Raw genomic sequence first — 18,710 nt, forward strand, 5'->3', positions numbered from 1 at the left:
TGCCAACATTGTAATTTTTAAAAATCATCGAAACTTGCATGCCTCCTTTTACAGACTTGAAAGCAAGTATTAGTAAAACTTCCCCACTGGGATCAGATTAGATTCAAGGAGGGAAGTGGAGCTCACTCTCAAAGTCAGACCACCTTAGAGGTTACATTCTTCTCTCCATCTCTCCAGGGCTTTTGTGTGGAGAGCTGTTTTTTCTTATTATTTGTTTTCCATCATTATTTTTTGGCCCACATGTGTGTATTTCCAGCTGACACTCATCCCTGGGATGCATTGTAGAACAGTTAGGTGTTTTTTTTTGTGTGTTTTTTAATCCAGCCAACTGGATGAAATATCCGCTTTCATCTACTTAGTTCTTTCTTAGGACTTTTCTAAAACAGGAGGGGACCTAAACCTTATTTTAAACTCTTTCATGCTTGTTCGGTAACAATCAGGAATAGAAAAATTCAAGAACAGACTAATCTTATCTGATTTAAAACCAAGGATTTTTCTTCCAAGTTAGCTCCTTATTTGATCAAATAAATTAGCAGAATTAGGTCAGCTGAGAACTCAGTTTCCCTAGTCTGACTAATGGATTTGCAGCCATGCTACTAATGGTGTAGTTTTGGGTCAGTTATTTAACCCTTCTGTGCCTCAATTTACTTACCTGTAGAACTGAGATAACAACCATAAATATCACATATGAGTATCCTGAGAATTCAATGATAGGGTACTATAAATGTTAGTTATCTTTCATTCATCAATACGTTGAGACTATTGGTTGCTTTGTGGCTCCTGAAAGAATAGAAGCAGCGTATGTCATGAAAAAAAGTGGGTTCTGTCCTTGATCCACCAACAAGTTAACTGGCTTTGCGCCCTTTCATTTGCTTTCCCACTCTGGGGCTAGGTTGCCTTCCTGGAGAATGAGGGTTTTGACTTCATGATTACTAAAATCCTTCCAGCCTTGCCCCCTGTATAATGAGAGGTAGGCTGATGGGGGCCATGTTCATCACAGAAAAAGCATACAAGAGAAAACTTTATTTGACTCCAAGTTGTCTTGGTTTGGTCTGACTAAAAGTTTGGGCTTAAAAAGGAGAGTTTAAAAATTCTCTTGACTACAAATCTATAGTAAAAAAAAAATTTAGTTTTATTTGCCAATAATAAACCTGATAGTTTCTGTAGAAAGCACTTTGTTCTGGACTCAGGAAAGGAAGAATCATCACACTGATCATTCTTAGCAGACACTTGCTTCTATCATTTGTAATTGACTATTCATTTTAGTCTCATAATAATTCTTAAGTGTGTTGTGATGAGCTATCAAAGTTTTAGTGCATATATGAAAAATAAAATAAATGAAACTGTGTGTAAGATGAGGAACTATCTCAAGGCTTCAGTTAGTACAGACTTTTCTTTCCAAGAGATACCTCACTTGTGTGATACATTATTTGGTCAGTTAATTTCTTATAAGTAAAGTGAGAAAATATTAGTAATTATACCATACTATGAGAAATCAAGGATAGATAAATTATCTACATACTCCTATTAGGCTGTCAACATATTCACTTAATTTAAAAATAAGAATCGACCTCCAAAATTACCTTCCTGTATTATAAAATATATATTCTGTAGTGAGGAAATAATTTTATGAAATGTACCAATATTCAAAATGAACACATGTGCAATATGGTAAAGTTATAAGAAGCTAGCATAGAAGACAGGGGAAACAAAATCCTACAGCTATTGAATTAATGAGAAACAGACTAGTAAATTTAATATTGACTCTATGTCAAAACAGGAATATGTTGTGTATTGTCTTTCAAGTAAGAGAACAAAATAAAGACATTTTAGGATAAAACCAAAAACTGTCAGTTTACCACCAAAATGTGTTTACCAAAGTTTATTTTAAGGAAAGTAAATAATGTCCAACAGACTTCCCAAAATAAGATAATTAGATCAATATGATATACAAATTGATAGGTGATGATCATCAGTGCTGAAAAGTTCTTACATTCTTTTCATGGTGGGAGTGGTGAGGTGTTTAAAGATTAGATTATCTATATGTTCTGCTGAGTATATATGGTTAAGGAAATACAGTAAAACATCAATAATAAATAGTAAATATCTAGAAATAGATTATCTGATATAGTGCTGGGATAGAAGGAGGAAAAGAAATCAAACCATGCAAGGGGTAATTAAAAAAAGTCTAAACAAAAGGAGAGAGAAAAAAAGAACAAACAAACAAAAAGCAGTGCAGAAGGAAAACACAAATAAAGCTGGTTAAAGAATTTAAATTATTCAAAAAATGTATTCTATATATGATATTATGACATGTTATATATATTTTAAAAGTCCTGCTGTAAGTTATTTATAAGAAACACATTTAAAATATAAGGCTACGGTATGATTGAAAAAATGTGGAAAACTATGAAAAATGCTAGCCAAAGAAAATTAGGAGAACTCAATTTAAATCAGAAAAGATGGCCTTTAAGACAGAGTGGGTTTTATGGTAGAGAAAGTCACCATATAATAAAATATTCTACACATCAGAAAAATATATGCACCCAAAATAGTTTTTAAATATATAAAACAAAAAATTATAGAAATATAGAGAGAAGTTAAAAATATAACTGTTACAGTTAGAGGTTTCAAAAGTACTGTCAGTTATTTATAGATCTGCATAAGAGAACTTCATAAAGATATGGAAAATTCAACAACCCTATAGTAACCTTGATTTAACTGTGTTTCTTATGTCTTCTTTCTTAGTGTTGTTAAGATACAAATTACATGACATAAAATTCGACTGCTTTATCAAGGAAGAAATAATAATAGGAGTTTTTAAATATTTAGACATGTTATACAGCTTGAAATGACAAACGTTGCAAGTTACCTACCTGTCTGCTAATAAGGAACAACTCTACACAGGGTACTGTTTTAATTATTGATTCCATGGCAGGTTTTTAGGTAGACGTAAAAGTATTATAGGTACTATTTTTATGCTTCATGGCTCATATGTAGTCTACTCTTACATTTTTGTATGTATTATGTAACAAATTAAAAACCCCCATGGTTTTAAACATCTAAAAACAAAAACAACACATAGAAGCCAGAGAAAATTACAGGACTGACCCATTCTTTTCTTCATGCAACAGGATGCAAAAAGCCTTAAGCCTGACTTTAACAGCTTCTCCTTCACTGCTTACAAACAAAACTGCTTCATTATCTTATCAGCTATTGAAGTTATTCAGTTTTTAAACATCTACTAATTTCTAAACACTTGAAGAAAGATTTTTAATTGAGATATAATTGACATACAAGGTTCTACTAGTTTCAGGTGTGTGGCATAATGATTGAATATAATTTCTCAATACATTGAGAAATGATCACCATAATAAATCTAGTTAACATCTTAATCAATAGTTCTGATGCTATTTTCAGTGCTTGATATAGTGAGGCACAGTAGATGCATAAAAATTATTGCAGACACCAGGTTAGGAGTGTGATCCTAGAAAAGGGAGAATGTAGAAGATAACAAAGATAAAATTCACAAAAATCCAAATCACAAAAGTTTCACAAGTACTTTAACTTTTTAATGAAGTACCAAGACTCCAAGTTATATAAATTTTAAGTTTAATAATCGCCTGGCCCAATGTTTCATCTTACACTGACTATATTGATTTGTACAACCATCTCATTCCAGTCAGGTAAATCAACTAGAAGAATGAATATCTTGATTTATTTGAGTAGATATATGCAAAGTTCACTAAGAAAAAAAGCAGATCATTAAAATGCTTTGGAAAATCATAAAATCATAGAAATATAATAACATAAGAAAAATTAAAAGGGGTGATACTAATACTTAAGGATTCAGTGTTGAATTCCCAATCTTTATATATTAACATAATTGTCTGGACAAATGGAATCCATAACAGATAAATTGACTTCATCTGAATGACCATTCTTCACAGTTAAAATGACTTTTATCTGCCTGAAGAGAGATTATACTTTCCAGATTTTTTTTTTCTGGCAAATTTTATGCAGCTTTCCAGACTAAAAAATAAAACTAATTTAGAGAATGGTAATTTATTTAATAAGGAATTGTGATTACTTTTTTGATTATTCAAAGATGAAAGCTAAATAGTATCTGTATGTAGAATTTTAGAACTAACTAGGATACTCATTTCGTGTATTAGCCATCAAGGTAACGATTATATAAAAGACCTTTAGTACTTATTGAATAAATCATAAGAACTCATTAGAATTGCGTTATGAGGACACTAAAATCCTGACAGCATGATCCACAGATACAAAAGTGCTTCAAGTCAGTTGTTTTCTTAAGAGAGGATTTGCATTTTAGAACAGCCAAGAGCTTCCTCTGCTTAGGTGGAGATTTTATTGGCATATAAAAGCAATCCTAGTACCACTGGCTTAAAACAGGATTAACATGGACAGAGACCTTGTGTTCCATTGCTCCCAGTCTCACTTTGGGATTACTGTAGGAATGAATATAATTTCACAGTAATTATCAAAAGTTAGCACAAATACTAAATGTTGCATACTTTCATTATAATAGTATTACCTAAGAGAGGGCAGAACTTCCTAAAAAAACAAACTAATGTTTAAACTGGCCAGCTGAATTTTTTTAGTGGCATCTAAATTTGTGTTTCAAAATGTATTGGATAGTGAGCCTATTGAGTAGAAACTATTAGCAAAAGTGTACAGTTATCATTTTGGAGGTAAAATAATATGCTCTGAGTGTGTTACTTTTGATGATTGATTCTCTTTTCTACTCTTCAATATGGAGTACCATCAGGAAAATCAAACAGCTACCTTAGTTATCACTCTTGTCCCTTTTAGAGAAGATTGTGATATTTAGCAAAGTTTAAGGTATCAATTTGATTCAGTGGATCATAGTTGTAACTGTAGAACATCTGTGTAATTATAGACATTGACTAATTGTCATTAAACAAAGGTGAAACTCAGAACGGACTTCTAATACAATGGCTTTACAAATGTACTAGCAGAAAGTCCACACCAACCCACAAGAAAATTTAATAATGATACATTCAAACATGATAGACTTCCTTATGTATCTGGCATTTCAGAGAACTGGAGAGGAACACAATAGCTTTTGAAAGTTGACAAAATCAAGAGATCCAAAGACTGTACAATGAAAAAGAAACAGAATTTGATTAGCTTGTTTTCATCAACTAATTATATATTGATGAAGGTTATAAGGGATAACTACAGAGCTACAAGAAGAGTATTGTGCTTTGAAACCTCTCATTTGAAAAGACTAAAGCAACACCAATATCAATAGAAGACTTACAACCATTGAACTTCATGAAAATAATCTATAAATGGATAGTTGGCTATCTATAAAATATGTTAATGCAGATAGAATGATAGCAAGTAAAATCAGAGGCAGATAAGTTGGCATTATAACCTGGAAATAGTGATTAAGAATGTATTCGAATTTGCTCATGTTGTGGGTAATGGAAGCATTACGTGTTTGTAAGTTAATTAGTTGTCTCCTATCTTGGAACATGACCGTTTCTAGTATTTCATGCATTCCAGCTGGCTATGGAATCTCACATATGGGTTTTTCTCATAGATGATAGATAGATAGATAGATAGATAGATAGATAGATAGATAGATAGATAGATAGATAGAAGATAGATAGATAGATATGAAAAGTTGACTTTTTAGGCACCACTTTCTCCTTCCAAACATTTGCACCCATAAAAATTAAGGGAGCCCTGCTGGCCAGGTGGCTCATTTGGTTGGAGCATTGTCCCGTACACCAAAAGGTTGAGGATTTGATCCCTGGTTAGGGCGTTTACAGGAGGCAACCAATAGATGTTTCTCTCTTACACTGATGTTTCTTTCTCTCTCTCTCTCTCTCTCTCTCTCTCTCTCTCTCTCTCTCTCTCTCCTCCCTCCTTCCTTTTCCCCTCTCTCTAAAATCAGTAAAAACATATCCTCAGGGGGTAAAGATTAAAAAATAAAATAAAAATAGAGGGAACTTGTTAGTAAGAGGGTAACTGTCTTATGTAGAGGTGACTGTCTATAATACATACCAGTGTGTGCATTATATACACAGTGCTAAGATATTGCATGTTGAAAATATTTAAGAATTTTCTCCTCTACATTGATACCCCAGATCTCCACCCCTCCAACATTACCTAACCTAAGGATCCACTTATATTTCAAATAAGGATATTTTAAAAAGTATAACATGCAATGCATGGTTATATTCTTTAGGATTAATGAAAGAATAAACATGCCCCTTGGTGAGTAAACCATGCCTAATATCCATTTTTTTAGAGCAGATTGTGCTATTTAAAAAGTTTAAGGTTATCAGTTCACTTTAGTGGATCATCTATGTAACTGCAGAACATTGTGTAAATATTGGCACTGTTTAAAGGTTATAAAATAACTAGAGGCCTGGTGCACGAAATTCTTGCACTGGGGGGCAGGGGTGGCCCTTAGCCCACCCTCTTGCAGTCTGGGAGGCCTCGGGGAATGTCCAACTGCCGGCTTAGGCAGGGAGTGGGCCTAAGCCGGCAGTCAGACATCTTTAGCACTGCTGCAGAAGCGGCTCCCACCCCCGCTGCTTTGCTCACCAGCTGTGAGCCCAGCTTCTAGCTGAGCGGTGCTCCCCATGGGAGTGCACTGACCACCAGGGGGCAACTCCTGCATTGAGTGTCTGCCCCCTGATGGTCAGTGTGTATCATAGTGACTGGTCATTCTGCCATTTGGTTGATTTGCATATATTAGCCTTTTATTATATAGGATAGTTAAGAAACACTCTAGTTCACAATTGCATTTTCCATTCCCAGTATAGTGTCTGACACAAAACAGCCTCATAATAGATATCAACTAAAAACAATAAACATTAATTCATTTCTGATAATAATGATATTTAATATGTTAAAATTAATTGATACGTTTTAAAATACTAATTGATATTTTAATGTCCCCTCAAGTTATATATCTTTGCCTATAGCAGATGCATATAAAGTCAGTGGGATATATGTGTGTGAGTGAAACTAGAGCTGGAAAGACAAATTAAACAGCAAATATTCATGATGCACTAAATATACATAAGTTTCATGAGGCACTTGAAATGCATGAAATGTTAAATAAAATTCCATTGGTGATATCCATTCTGACCTTAAGAGTCTTCCTTTTGAGACAGTCAAGTAAAAATCAATGGCAGCTCAGCAGTTCACTGGCAAAAGTTAGCTATGTGGTATTACTAGAGGTCTCTGCCGCTGAGATCTACCTCTGATAGAGCAAGTGTCTGTTGGCTCAGATGCCTTCCATCTGTTTGGATTTCTTGTGAAATCTCAACTCTGGTCCTCATCCATCATTGTAAAAGACTTATGCAGCTCAGAAATAGATAGGCTATATAAACACTGTATAACCTAGAATTTAGGAAGTGTGGGTTAACTTACTCTATTCCTTTCCCTGTGGGTCACAGTTGGCACTCTAAATTAAATAAACCATGTGAATCACTCATTTCAATTTGGCCTATGAACTTTCCTGTTACGTGACTTGAGTATAACTTGCTTGGTTATGTCCTCAGAGGCGACTATTGCATCAGAGTAATTTCCCACAGGGAAAAAAGCCATTACTTCTGCCAAGGTGAGCTAGGAGAAAGCCATCCATGGAGTTTAAGGACTAAGGTATCAGATGCAGTCTTTTCCTTTGTTGTGGACACCTTAAACTTAAGGAGAGATCAGTAATGATATAATTTTAAAGATCATTAGTCAAGCCTTGCCAGAAGCCACTTCAAAAAAATATTTCTTGACTGGTCAAATGGGATACATTATGGGAACTGGTAAAATACATAATATTGAAAATACTTAGAAAATACACATATTTTCTGTGTATATCTGTGTAGTGTGTGCAAATTCCTTTATATGGTCTGCAAAAATAAAAACTTGTTCTTCTTTCAATAATGTAGAATCATTAAACTATGGAGATCTACCTAATCATCCTATATAATAAAGAGGTAATATGCAAATTGACCATCACTCCAACACACAAGATGGCCGCTCCCATGTAGATACAAGATGGCTGCCACAAGATGGCCAGCAGGGGAGGGCAGTTGTGGGCAAATCAGGCCAACAGGGGAGTGCAGTTGGGAGGGACTAGGCCTGCAAGGGAGGGCAGTTGGGGTCGACCAGGCTTGCAGGGGAGGATAGTTGAGGGGTGACCCAGGCTTGCAGGGGAGAGCAGTTAGGGGCAACCAGGCTGGCAGGGGAGGTCAGTTAGGGGTGATCGGGCTGGCAGGGGAGGGCAGTTAGAGGCAACCAGGCCTGTAGGGGAGGGCAGTTTGAAGGGACAAGGCCTTCTAGGGAGGGCAATTTGGAGGAACCAGGCCTGCAGGGGAAGACAGTTAGGGGCGATCAGGCTGGCAGGGGAGGGCAGTTGGGGATGACCAGGCTGGCAGGGGAGGGCAGTTAGGGGCAATTAGGCCAGCAGGTGAGCAGTTAGGCATCAATCAGCCTGGCAGGGAGTGGTTACGGGGTGATCAGGCTGGCAGGCAGAAGCGGTGGTTAGGGGCAATCAGGTAGGCAGGCAGGCGAGCGATTGGGAGCCAGCAGTCCTGGATTGTGAGAGGGATGTCCCAGATTGGAGAGGGTGCAGGCTGGGCTGAGGGACACATCCCCTTGTGCATGAATTTCGTGCACCGGGCCTCTAGTCTATAATAATAAAAGCGTAATATGCTAATTAGACTGGACAGCCAAACGACCTTCTGGACATCATTCTGGATGTCCTTCTGGATAAAGTCGTGGCAGGGCCAAGGCAGAGGTGGTTAGGGGCGATCAGGCAGGCAGGCGAGCAATTAGGGGTGATCAGGCAGGCAGGCAGAGTGGTTAGGGGCAATCAGGTAGGCAGGTGAATGGTTAGGGTCGATGAGGCAGGCAGGCAGAGTGGTTAGGGGCAATCAGGTAGGCAGGCAGAGTGGTTAGGGGAAATCAGGTAGGCAGGTGAATGGTTAGGGTCGATGAGGCAGGCAGGCAGAGTGGTTAGGGGCAATCAGGCAGGCAGGCCAGCAGTTAGGAGCCAGTGGTCCTGGATTGTGAGAGAGATGTCCGACTGCTGGTTTAGGCTGGATCCTGGCAGGATTGGCCCTCAACTGGCAGTCACACATTCCCTGAGGGGTCCCAGATTGCAAGAGGGTACAGGCTGGGCTGAGGGTCCCTTCCGCCATCCCTCCCCCATATGTGAATTTCATGCACCAGGCATCTAGTTTAAATATAAGCATTCCTCTATGTATACCCTAAAATCTTTACTTAAGAAACTTTACTTAAATAACTTGGAATTTACTACTTCACCAGTAAAACTACTTGATTTTTGGTTAGCTATATTTTCTACACAGTACATTTTTATATTGATCCCAAGTTGATATCCCTATAACTTCATTCCTTGCTCCTAGTTCTGCTGCACTCTGGTGCAAAGTAGAATAAATTTGCTTTCTTATCTCTATTTATTCAGCAAATATGTATTGAGTATCAATTTTACAGCATTGCATATTAGGTACTAGAGGTTGCTGAAAAGATTGAAAAATCATTATAGATGTTTCTGGTTCACATGCAGATATCTCAAAAGACCCTTATTCTCATCCTTATAATTAAAACAAGCCAGATAGGTTACATAAGCAAAGATTTAAAAGCCATCCAAGAGAATAAGAGCCACACAAACATAAAAGATCTAAAATCTAGAAATTGATAAGACCTTTATAAGAGTAAAATAAATTTGGGGCTGCACTTTTTTAAAATTTATTACAGAAATATTTTTCCAAGTTTCTTGAGTTACAATTTACATACAACATGTATAACTTTAAGATACATAATGTGTTGATTTGATACACATATATAGTAATATTAGAGGCCTGGTGCATGAATTTGTTCACAGGTGGGGTCCGGCCAGCCTACTCTGATTAGGGTGGGGGGGCAATTGGGGGGGGAGGCTTGCTGGGGGGAGGGGCTGCGGGCAGTTGGCGGGCCCTGCCCCCTGTTTGAACTTCAGTCAAACTCCTGGTGGAGGGAACAATTTGCATATTAGCCTTTTATTATATAGGATGATTACCATGGTAGTGTAATATGATTACCATTATAGTGTAAGTTAACACGTCCATCATATCACATAATTACCTGTTTTTTGTGTGGTGATGACATTTAAGAGCCATTGTCAGCAAATTTAAAATACATAGTACAGTCTTGTTATCTATAATCACAATGTTGTGCATTAAATCCCCCAAACATGTGCATCTTCTAACTGAAAATTTGTACTTTTTGACCAACATCTTATTTCCCCTGACCCCAGTCCCCAGTAACCACCACTCCACTCCCTGCTTCTAAGAATTTGGCTTTTTTTTTTTTTGTATGATATTAATTATATTATATAATATTTGTTTTTCTTTTCCTGGCTTAGTTCACTTACCATAATGCCTTCAAGGTCCTTCAAGGTTGTCACAAATGGCAGGATTTCCTTCTTTCTCACAGCTGAATAATATTTCATTATATCAATTGCATTTTCTTTATCCATCTATACATTGGCAGACATTTATGCTGAGTCCATGTCTTGGCTAATGATAAAATAAACATGATAGTGCAGATATTGTTTTGATGTCCCATTTTTATTTCCTTTGTATTATATACCCAGAAGTGGAATTGCTGGATCATGTGCAAGTTCCATTTTTAATATTTTAAGAAACCTCTACACTGCTTTCTATAACTGATATACCAATTTATATTCTCACCAATAGTGCACAAGATTCCCTTTTCTCAACATCCTTGCCAGTTCATGTTATCTGTTTGATGATAGCCATCTGAAGAGGTATGAGGTGATATCTTATTGTGGTTTTGATCTGTATTTCCCTGATTATGAGTGATGTTAGCACCTTTTTCATGTATCTGTTGGCCATTTGTATGTATTCTGTGGTAAAATGTCTATTCAGTTCCTCTGTCCATTTTTAATCAGATTGTTCACCATTTTGTTATTGATAATTCTTTATATATGTTGGATATTAACCCTTCATCAGATATTTCCTTCAATTCTTAGCATGCCTTTTCATTTGCTGATTATTTCTTTTGTTGTGCAGAATTTTTTACTTTGGTGTAGACCTACTTATTTGCTGTGCCTTTGTTGTTTGTGCTTTTAGTGTCATCCAAAAAAAATTGTTGCCAAGACCTATACCAATATTCCTGATATAGATATAACATTTCTCAACAAATATTAGCAAACTGAATTAAACAGCATATTAAAAGGATCTTACATTATAATGTAATAGAATTTATTACTAAGATGCAAGAATGGTTCAACATATGCCAAATCAATAAATTTGGTACACATTTTAACACAATGAAAAAAATAATATGATCTCAATAAATGTAGAAAAAGCATTAGACAAAATGCAACATCCTTTAATGATAAAAACTGTCAACAAGTTTGTATTGAAGGAACATAGCTCAATACAATAAAAATCATATGTGACAAGCCCACAACTAAGTCATACTCAATGGTGAAAAGCTGAAAGCTTTTTCTCTAATCTCAGAAACAAAACTACAGTGCCCACTCTTACTATTCTTATTCCACATAGTACTAGAATTCTACCTGGAGCAAACGGACAACATAAATAAATAAAATGCATCAAAATGGAAAGTAAGAAGTAAAACAGTCTTTATTTTCAGATAATATTATTTTATGTACAGAAATTCTACCAATTCAACCAAAAAACTGTTAAAAATGAATCAACTAATTCAGTAAATACTATAGTAGGTTATAAAAATCAACATACAGAAATTACTTGTGTTTCTACACACTAACAACAAACTATCTAAAAAGAAAGCAGGCCTATTCACATTAGCATCAAAAACAGTCACCAAGTAGATGAAAGATCTATAAACTGAAAATTATAATACTCTGATAAAAGAAATTAAAAAGACACAGAAAAATGAAAACATATGTCATGTTCATAGTTTAGAAAAATAAATATTGTTAAAATGTTCATACTATCCAAAGCTATCTATAGATCAATGTCATTCTCAAATAGGTAAAGCAACCCTGAGAAGGAAGAGTGAATCTGGAGACATTACACTTCAAAGTATACCACAAAGCTATAGTGATCAGAATAGTATGGTACTGATATAAAAATAGATACATAGACTAATGGAACAGAATTGACAGTCCAAAAATAAACTCCCATGTACATGGTCAACTAATATTTCACAAAGGAACCAAGAATATTCAGTAGGAAAAATACAGTCTTCCATATGTGTTGCTGGCAAAACTGAAAAACCACATGCAGAAAAATAAAATTTGATCTCTCTTTTATATCACTCATAAAAATTAATTCAAAGTGGATTAAAAACTTAACCATAAGGCTTGAAACCACAAAATTCCTAAAAAAAAGCATAAAGAAAAATATTAGTTGCTCTTATTGCAAACTGAAACAGAAGAGAGATAACAATTTGCCATAGATGGAATTAAAAGTGTAACATTTACCAGTATTTTAGTGGTAGAGTGTGGGCTGACATGGTAGATTAGAACCAAGATTAGTCGCAGACATTCCCAGGGCTGGGATCAGTATACCATAAACAGAAGTAGGTAAAGAAAGGTGATAAAAAGCCTTCGAGGTACTTTGAAATTCAGCTAAGGAGGTTGCAGAGAAATATTCTCTCCCTGGTAATAAATACTAGCCTCACAGATTATAGGAGAGCCACAGATGACCTCAGTGGCTAAGGCAGTCTCAGAAGAGCCAAAAGAGATTAAGCGCAACACAGCAGGTGAAACCAGAGAGCAAATAAATCTCTCCAGTTACCCAAAATGGTGACAGCAGGTTGCAAAGCAAAAAGGGATTCCCCCACAGTTTGAAATGAAAATGAAGTGTAGGCAGCTTTCCAAAACATTAATCAGTAAGGCTAAAATCCTAGACCATACCTGCCCTCAAAACACTTAAATCCAGTGTTAAACTAAATTAAACTGGCATTTTAACAATCCCAGACCTCAACAACCAACTGTATTGACTCAGTTCCTACTCTAATAGACTAGGACTGTGTTCTTTCTGGAGGTCTGTGTTCTTTCACATTATATATATATATATATATATATATATATATATAAAACCCTAAGCGACCAAATGATCAGTCGACTGGTCGACCTTTTGACCATCGCTATGACACGCACTGACCACCAGGGGGCAGACACTCATTGCAGGAGCTACTCCTTGGTGGTCAGTGCACTGCTCAGCTGACCAACTGGCACCAGACGCTGAGCTCAGACACTGGGCTCATGGCTGGAGAGCACAGCTGCAGTGGTGTGAGCCTCTCCCATCTCCATGGCAGCTGTGGTAGAGGCAGGCGCAGTGGGGCTGAGATGAGCGGGAGGGGTGCAGAGCAGTGCCCAGCCGGGCTTGGGCTCCTCCCCAGCCGCCTGCTTCTTTGCACACTACTACATCCCCTGAGGGGTCCCAAATTGTGAGAGTGTGCAGGCCAGGCTGAGGGACCCTACTGGTGCATGAATCCATGAACCAGGCCTCTAGTCTGAAAATAGACTGTTTTACTTCCTACTTTCCAAGTTTGATGCCTTTTATTTCTTTATGTTGCCTGTTTGCTCCAGGTAGAATTCTAGTACTAGTGTATTTTTATAAAAATATTCAACAAAAAATCAAAAGACACAAACACATTTAAAAAAGTGACCAAATAATTAGTCAATGGAAGGAGAATAAGAGAAGGTGCCAATTTTTGAATGATCAAAAATTTGGACTGTTGAACATACAATACAGTGTACAGATGATATGTTGTGGAACTATACCCCTGAAACCTGTATAATTTTGTTAACCAGTATCACCCCAATAAATTCAATAGAGAAGAAAAAATTTAAAAATCAATTAATTTAACAAATAAAATAAAATCAGTCTCTGGGGGAAAATCTTTAAGTTGACTATAATGAAACATTAAAGTGGAAAAGTGAACATATATAAATAAAGATATGATCATTTCAACGGAGACATGGAAACCATGAAAAAGGATGCAAAAAAGAAAAATACAGTATGAGAAAAAAATCAGCCTATGAGCTTAAGAGTAGATTGCATATGGTAAAGAAAAGGATAATGAAACTTAAAGTAGGATCAAAAGGAAATATTCATCTGAAACATAAAGAGAAAAACAATTTTTAAAAAAGAATAGATTGTCCAATTTCTGTGGAAAAAATTAAATTGCCTATCACGTGCATAATTAGCATTGCAGAGGAAATGACCAAAAAAAATAAATAAATAAAATAAAGAACGGGATGGGAATATTTCAAGAGATAATGGCTGGGAACATTTCAAAATATTAACCTGTGTAAGAAGAAGTTCAATAGATATCAAATAAGATAATGGAATCAGATCAAATTTCTGAAAACCAAATAAAAAGAATACTAAAAGCAGCCAGAAAAATTGGTCATATTACACACAGAGACACAATAATATGAATGATTGCTGATTACTCTTTAGGAAAAGAAGAATGTTAGAAAGAAAATTGATTAACATCTTTACAGTACTGAAAGTAAAATAACAAAAAAGCAGAAATGTATATCATCAAAAACATTCTTCACCCTGGCCACTGTGGGTCAGTGGTAGAAGCGTCAGCCCGTACACCAAAAAGCCTTGGGCTCAATTCCTGGTCAAGGGCAGGTACCTGATTTGCAGGTTCCATCTGGCCCTGGTAAGGCCCATGCAGAAGGCAACCAGTCGATGTGTCTCTCACATCACCTCTCTCTCTCTCTCTCTCTCTCTCTCTCTCTCTCTCTCTCTCTCTCTCTCCTCTCTCTCTCCCTCCCTCCCTCCCTCCCTCCCACTCTCTAAATATCAAAGGAAAACATATCCTCCGGTGAGGATTAACAAAATTTTTAAAAACAAAATATTCTTTATAAATGACAATGAAATAAATACTTTCTTAGGCAGACAAAAGCTGAGAGAACGGTGTCCAGCAGACCCACATCAATTTAAACCAAAAGAAGTGTTTTGAATTGAAGGTAAATAAATACAGAGGGAACCTAGCTTTTCAGGAATGAATGGAGAGTACCAAAAAAGATAAACATCTGAGAAAATAGAAGCAATCTCTTTTTACTGCGTATGTTAAGTGCTACTGTGTATGTGTGCATAGACATATAATTCCTTAAAATACTATTGACTATTTCAGTCAAAAATCAACATAATATACTGCATGTGGTCTGCAGTATATGGACATCTAGTCTTTACATATTTTACATGTGTATTTATCTAGCAAATTTTCACATACACTCAACGAACTTTCTTTGTTGTTTTTTCAGCTAGATGGCAAGCAATGTGAAACTTTTGGAAATATTAATATATCAGCAGTAGGCTCATTTCCCCCTATATGACAACCAGTGTCCATCAATGAAGTGATCCTGCACCAGAGAACCACCCCAAAATTCCCTTTGAATTATGTTAGATGCTTCCCAACAACAATAGACATAGCCCCTCTATGTTGTTCCTATCTTCTGATCCCTGCTTGAAGCTTTAATTATTTGACATATTTTAGAACTTTTCAGGTCCAGGGGCAAGTGAAAGCTCACCCAATAAGTTCATTTATTACTTGGCGGACTGTGACAACAACTCATCTTTACAGAGGTCTGATGCCATATGCTCCCCTTTATAATATACTCCATGAATAAACTCTTTGGTTTTCACTTGGAAATCATCTCTGTGAAATCCTGGTCTGGGATTTTATGTATAGAAGAGAAAGTAGATACTGAGGCCCTTTGTTTTTCTTTAGTTTCTTAAAAATAATATTTTTCTTTCTGACTAATGGTAGCAAGAACAAACCACTCAAGTTAAATATAATTATTTTGTGTAAAGAAAAAAATAGGTAGATGACCCTAAAACAAAAGTCAGTCCTCTAAATCATGATATAAAATTAGATTAACTATGAAGGTAAATGCTTTCCAACAAACAAAAGTTAAGTAATAAATGTTTTGAAACTATGTTGTAGATACAACTAGAATGTTTCCTAAATCTTGGTGAGGGCCAAGGGTGCCTCTTTGAATGGTTCATATCAATATAAAATGTAGCTAATATAAAACAATATAAAGGAGATTGTACATAATGAAGACTTTTTTTTATGATAAAAGATAATAGGAGAGAAAAAGAGGACTGTGTACACAGAATTTTTCAGAACGTTTTCAAAACTGTTCAGAGATGCTATTCAAAGATTTTGCCCCCAATAACTGTTTATTAATTTTAAAATATAGTTGAAGACAATAATTTGACAAATAATGGTAGCTTCATCCATATAGTCTCTTAAAAACATTTAAATATGCATACTGTATAGTACACTTTAGACTCTTGAAATAACCAGAATTAATTATTTTGTCACATTTAGTTCCCAGGATAAAATAATACTTTAAAAATCTGGTTCATATGATCCAGTCTGGATTTAATCTGATTGACTGACAAATTCATTTTCAAAATGTTTGATAAGTTGGTAAAATGAAGTTCCTACATATACAAAATTAAAGACCAAGCCCTACACTTACACTGACTCTGCCAAGTAGCATATAATATGAACTTAAAACTAATTCACTCTCTCTCTCTCTCAATCTCATTCTCTCAACCTTACCCTGCCTAATACCATACTAGTAATTACAGTAGTAATTATCAAGTTATAATGAATCACAACAGAGCATATAACCTTGAATAGAAAGACTGTCTCATTTTGTGTAACAACAATCACTAATTTTAAAACAATGTACTTAAATGGATATATTATACTTAATGTCTAGTTTGTGATTCAATTATTTAATTGATGAGAGAACCAGTCAAATGTTACAATGAGAATTCAACAGACCACACTTATATATTTCAATCAGCGATGTCCAAATAAATTTAGAAACAGATATAAATCTATTTTTCATAAGGAGGGGGAAAGCAATTGTGTCTGCATTGGACAGATTTCACTTGGAAATGGAAAATAATTCTTTTCATTGCTACTGGTTATATGCAACGTAGAGACTTAGAAAACAGTTCAAAAACAATGACTGGTGCAAAGCCCACAACATATTGCACTCTAATAAAGCGACCCATCCATTTCAGAGTTTTCCACATTTTTTTTTCTAATACCTTCAATGAGAATTCATTTCCTTAACTGCTCCATGTTAGTTACATAAGATAGTAATTGACATCAGTGGAGATAGGAACAGGGAGAACATGAAAAGAGGAAGGTGTGGCCTGGTGAGACTATTGATGTTTGTGGAATGATCCAAGGGGCATAAGGGAAGCCTTTTTAAATTCCAATCAATATGTCCATCCTCCCAATCCATGCATCTTTCCCTGGATACCAGAAGCTCAGTATAATAGCTCTCACAAAACAAAGATCAGTGTACTAGGGGAAATTCTGCTTTTCCAAAAGTGACTGCAGCTCATGAAATGGCATTCACAAGAAAAAACAAAAAAACAAAAAAACAAAAAAAATGACTAATTGGGTAATTAAACAACATAGCAAGTAGTTTTAAAGCATAAAAACAGTAGACATCTCACCAGCCATAGAACTGCCAACACATGCCTTTTGGAGTTTTCTGCTCTGACAAGGAAATGGAGATTCTTTTCGGCAGCATAATTCTTCACATCTAGACAGAACAATGACACTGGGGGGAAAAGAACCTTGACATAATTCTCAAGTCTCTTTCTCCTTCTCACTGCATTCCCAGACTAAGCAATTCCTATGTCCCTCTCTCTCTCTTCCCCCTGTAGCCTGATTAATCACAGCGAGAGAAGTAGAGGGCACAGTGTGTAAAGCCATTAATAAATATCTTAGGTGTCAGCACCAGGCCACTGTTATATCTGAAAGTAATGTGAAGAAATTATCTGAAATGGTCATTTTAATTCCTAAAATTTTGGATTTTTCACATTCTCTCTCATGTGGTGGGTCAGGTCAGACAACAAAATGTACAATATTCTGAAAAACCAGAAGACTGTTTCCTAATCCAGACTATGCCACTGAGACATGGGCCTGGCTAACCCTCAGTTTCTTATTCTGTAAATGAGCCAGTTAGATTTATTATTTATGAACTCTCTTTCATCGTTAAAATCTAGTTATAGAAGAAAATCTTATTTAATATAATCCTGACAATGTTACTAAAATTTTTAAGAGAACATGGCAAGATTAAGTCTAAAGAAAAGAAATTATAAACAATATAAAGAAATACCTTATTTGAGGATTCTAAAACTAAATAGAAGTTGTTTTTCCTAATTAGATGCATCCAAGTTCATGGAATATTATATTTGTACATGTGTGTTGGATTTTACTTGATCAATTTAGCCTCTTTGTATAATACAATTTTAATGAATTGCATTACAAACATAAAATTATATCATTAACATTGAGATGGCAGAAATCTCCAAAGCCTTAATTAGTGAGGGAATATTTAAAACATAAAGCAGTAAACTCGCCATCAGCGCAATAAAAGCAGTATCAAATGACCCAATATCAAATGAGTTTAAAGGCTATAAAATTAACATAGTATGCATAAAATTTGAATACATAAATTATTCTTTGACTCAGCAGTCAAAAAACAGTAAGTACTATTAACAAAATATATTTTCTATAATTTCTGCCACTTCATATTACCTGACAGGAGGGCTAAATTAGACCACATTAGTCAGCAATATAAGGAGCTTTATAATATTGGTTCTCAATGCAAAAACTTC

Source organism: Eptesicus fuscus, chromosome 9 (genome assembly GCF_027574615.1).
Source record: "Eptesicus fuscus isolate TK198812 chromosome 9, DD_ASM_mEF_20220401, whole genome shotgun sequence".
NCBI lineage: Eukaryota > Metazoa > Chordata > Mammalia > Chiroptera > Vespertilionidae > Eptesicus > Eptesicus fuscus.